The 5,000-nt window shown below is 29.0% G+C and overlaps 2 long non-coding RNA genes across 3 annotated transcripts in view; both read right to left on the bottom strand.

The window, feature by feature from the left end:
• LOC124431057 overlaps positions 1–1,874 on the bottom strand; it is a 2,330-nt gene extending 456 nt beyond the window's left edge. Inside the window, exon 1 of the long non-coding RNA XR_006943902.1 lies at positions 536–1,874. This is a non-coding gene — a long non-coding RNA (uncharacterized LOC124431057). The remainder of the gene's footprint in view (positions 1–535) is intronic.
• The window catches only part of LOC124431055, a 50,986-nt gene that overhangs the window by 35,767 nt on the left and 10,219 nt on the right, over positions 1–5,000 (bottom strand). The window lies entirely within an intron of this gene.

A 5,000-nucleotide genomic window follows, 5' to 3' on the forward strand; every position in this document is an offset into this window, starting at 1 on the left:
AAGAGAGAGAGAGAGAGAGAAAGAGAAAGAGAAAGAGAGAGAGAGAGAGAGAGAGAGAGAGAGAGAAATGTATGTATATATATATATGAAGATAAAGATAGGGAGACAGAGATAAAGATAGATAGATAAATAGAGAAAGGGAAGGGGGAGAGAGAAAGTTATATTCTTCATTGCAGTCGACGATGTATTTCTCTCTCCCTCTCTCTCTCTCTCTCTCTCACACACTCTCTTTCTTTCTCTTTCACATGAAGCGAATAAAACACACCTGAGTTATGTCATTCGCAGAATGATAACATAACGTCACGGTAATACGTTATAGTGATAATTTTATTCGGTTTCTGTCATGTATACACACGTTCTATGTAACACTATCATAAATCCTATCTCTCTCTCTCTTTCTATATATATATATATATATATATATATATATATATATATTTATATTTATATATATATATATATATGGATCACTCTGTGTCGTTCTTTCTGTTTCTTTCTATATATGATATATATGAATATATGAAAAGTCTCTTACACTATATCAAATACAATTTTACACATGCACATATACATACACACGCGTACACGTAGACACATACACACGTATATACATATAAACGCACGTATTGCAATCGAATAAACTATTATTGAAAATAATAATTGTAATTTAACGGAGATTCACGTTTTCCACGATCACTTTAAACAGCTAACGTTCCGGTTCGTAGATTCGAATAAGATTACACTGGAAGGACGATAAAGGCAATAAGAGAGGGAGAAAGAGAGAGAGAGAGAGAGAGAGAGAGAGAGACAGAGGCAGAGACAGAGACGAAGAGAGAGAGAGAGAGAGAGAGAGAGTGAGTGTGTGTATGCGTGTATATGTGTCTGAAAGAGAGAAACAATTTGTTTATAAACACAGCAATAACATTGATCCATTTTCTAATAAGTATGACAATGATAACGATAATAAGAGAATGAGAAAGAGAGAGAGAGAGAGAGAGAGAGAGAGAGAGAGAGAGAGAGAGAGAGATAGAGAACTTCAAGAATAATAAAAATAATAATATAAAATATAATATATTTTATATATTATTATACAATACTTTTCAATACCTTTTTATAATATATATCTTATTTATACGGTATACACTTGATTAGATTTAAGAACGTATATTTGTTTGTAAATATTTTGATACATATCCTTAATTAAGACACTTGAAACTCATTCTCTCTCTCACTCTCTCTCTTTCTCTGTCTCTCTCTCTCTCTCTCTCTCTCTCTCTCTCTCTCTCTCTCTCTCTCTCTCTCTCTCTCTCTCTCTCTCTCTCTCTCTCTCTCTCTCTCTCTCTCTTTCATATATGTTCTCTCGAAATTATTTACACGGTTTCAAAGTGCGAAAACTCGATATTAAGTTCGAGGAAGTACGGATACGTATTTGCGCACATATACATATATATGTGTATGTATGTACACAAACACACACACACACACACACACACATACGCACACACTCACTCATATGTATATATAATCATGGTTAAAGTTTTCATAATTATTCGTAGCACCCAATGAATTTTCTAGTAAGACGGCGACGACGACAACGACGACGATGACGACGATGACGTAGAGGTATAACGTTACAGTTAATGGAATAATATAATCAAATTTATCCAATTAAAGATCAATCAGATATCATTAATATTTAATAATTGTTAAATATAATATTAATCATTATATACGAATATATTAAAGATTGATAAAGACAACGTTCGAGTACTCTTTCCTCGTTTATTATTATTATTATTATTATTATTATTATTATTATTATTATTCTAATTATGCTCTCTCTCTCTCTCTCTCTCTCTCTCTCTCTTTCTATTTATTTATCTATTTATCGTTAGTTAATTTACGTTGAAACCTGTACGCGTGTACGAACAAGAGACACAACACTTTATTACTGCCATTGAATGCGTCAACGATGAACGTTCTGACTGTCCATCCTTCCCTCTCTCACTATCTCATTTACACAATATATGCATATATACTTATATATACATACATATCCACTGAGAACGAAAAAGAGAGAGAGAAAGAGAGAGGTTCTCCTTCATGTTTCTCAATCATTATTTTAAAAAAGTAAAAAAATATAAGGCAATATAGTTAATGATACCTTTACGTTCCATTTACCATTTGACATTCTTTTTTTCTTTTTTTCTTTTTCTTTTTTAGAATGTCTATCTTTATCTATCCAGAAGTTTATATTATTAGCTATTTACGTATCTATATGATATATGTATATATATATATATATATATGTATATTTACATAGATACATACATACATACATACATACATATATATATATATATATATATATATATATATATATGTAGTTAGATGAATATTATCATACTGACTGTATTCTGAAATAAAAAACTTATCAAGATGAAAGACCAGTTTTGTGTATCACCAGTAAAAGGACCTCGTTTCATTGGTACAAGGTCATTTCTCTTATTTCATTACAAACTTTCTTTTAAATAAGAAACGCTTGAATATATATATATATATATATATATATATATATATATATATATATATATATATATATGTACAATACGTTTTCATTGGTACAATTAAAAATAAACAATAATATATATTTTAATAATAAAATAAATATACAAACGATATATTCATCGTTTTGATTAATAAGAAAAGATAATATATATATTTTAATAATTAAATAAACATACATATATATATATATATATATATATATATGTATGTATGTATGTATGTATAATACATTTTTTTTATAGGTTCTATTAATGAAGGAACAATAATATATATCTTAACAATTAAATAAACATGTATAAATAAATATATACGTAATATAAATTAATAAATTCATAATGATTATATATACAAATACGAAAGAAGATGGAATCGTTCATTTTCTTATTTCCTGATCTTTTTGTTTGTTTGTTTGTTTTTTATTTTTTTTTTTATTTCCTTATTTTATTTCAACGCACGTTTATAGCACGTATAAGACCGTGTAAAAAAATTATTAATAAAATATTAATAAAAATTGATCCGGTAGACAATGTCACGTCAATAATTAATTTCAGTATAAGGAGATTGAAGAATGTATTATGAATGTTTGAATGAAGAGGAGAAGATGGATGAAGAGAGAAAAAGACAAAAGAGACAGAGACAGAAAGAGAGAGAGAGAGAGGGAAAGGGGGAGAAAAAGAAAGAAACAAATGGCCGACAGAAAAGGGCGAAAGAAAATAAAAGAGAGAGATAGATAAACACTGTATGTGTGAAAGTGAGAGTGAGAGAGAGAGATAGAGAGAAGAAATACTGCATAACCAGATTTATAATGAAAAAGTTTACCTTAACATATCCTGGAATATTTAAAATTCGAAAATGTAAATATGCAAACTGTCATTTGTCGATTTAAATTGAAATATGGTCCATATATATATATATATATATATATATATAGAGAGAGAGAGAGAGAGAGAGAGAGAGAGAAAGAGAGAGAGAGAGAAATCTAATGATATCATTGAGCATTGAAAAATATTCCTTCGATCGAGCTAATGGAAAGCTATCAATCAGAAAAATTCCATCTGCTTTTCCTTTCCCCTCCGACAATTTCCCCTACTCTTTCCCCCCACCCTCATCACACTCCCACTCACCTCTCTATCTCTCGCCAACTCTTCCCTATCCTAATCCTCCCCTCCTCTTTTCATATCCTTTTCGTTCTAACGTTCCTTTCACGATGAAATATCAACGAGGTCGAATATTTCGAATATCGTTTTTTTTTTTTCTCTTTTTTTTTTGTCCTTCTTTTGAAAAGAAAGGAAAAGAGCGTGAGAGAGAGAGAGAGAGAACTCTATCTCATTCTCTCCCTCGATACCCCCCCCCTACCTATCCAATCCCACTTTCTCGCCAAAGAAAAAACGAAAAAATAGAGAGAGAGAGAGAGAGAGAGAGAGAGAGAAATAATTAGGAAATATAATTTTGTTGACGAACCGATAATTTCGTTACGTAAGTTCAGCCATTTTATTAATTCAGGTGTAACGCCAATGACGATGGCGGAGTCATTGTTTCTTCGTATTTTTATGACACAACAACTGCAATTTATGTCTGATTAATATGGAATAAAAAAAAAAAAAAAGAAAAAAGAAAAAACAGGTAGAGAGAAAGGGGGGGGGACAGGAAAGGAGAGAAAGAAAACGAACGTAAGTATTGCCACATCGGGTCAAAGATATGTAGAAATCAAACGATCGTTATAGTCGCTTTATTTTTGCTGTATTAATAGTTTCCATGTGAAAACATTTTTTTTTTACTATTTTTTCATTCATGCCATTTGACGTAAATAAAGATCGACATAGCATAGAATATTTAATCGCATCGCCGATCTATAAATAATTAACTTGATTAAAGTAGTTATTAGTTCAAATACCTTTCGTCGTACTTGTGGCGCTGCTATCAGCTTTAATATATATATATATATATATATGAAAATATGTACATATTAAAAAAAAATACATATGTTAATGTATATATTGTAATATATAGTATATATTATATTATAATTATTATATATATTATATTATATATTATAATATATATATATATATATATATATATAAACATATGTATTTTTTTTTTAGTATGTACTAATTTTTTTTAATATATATATCTTTTTTTTAAATATATATATATATATAAGTTATAACGTATTCAAATAGAAAAAGAGAGAGAGAGAGAGAGAGAGAGAGAAAAACATACAAGAAGATTAATTCTTTTTTTTTCCTTTTTATTTCCACAATGGATTGAATCTAATCTTTTATATCTAATTCCGATAAAACGAACATACAGATTACAACTTTACAAGAGATAAGAAAATTATTATAATTGCGCGTGATTGAGGAGAGGGAGGAATCAAAGAAAAGAAAGAAAAGAAAACAAACAAAAAGAAAGAAAAAAATTTAACATAA

This window comes from Vespa crabro, chromosome 20 (assembly GCF_910589235.1).
Source record: "Vespa crabro chromosome 20, iyVesCrab1.2, whole genome shotgun sequence".
Lineage (NCBI taxonomy): Eukaryota > Metazoa > Arthropoda > Insecta > Hymenoptera > Vespidae > Vespa > Vespa crabro.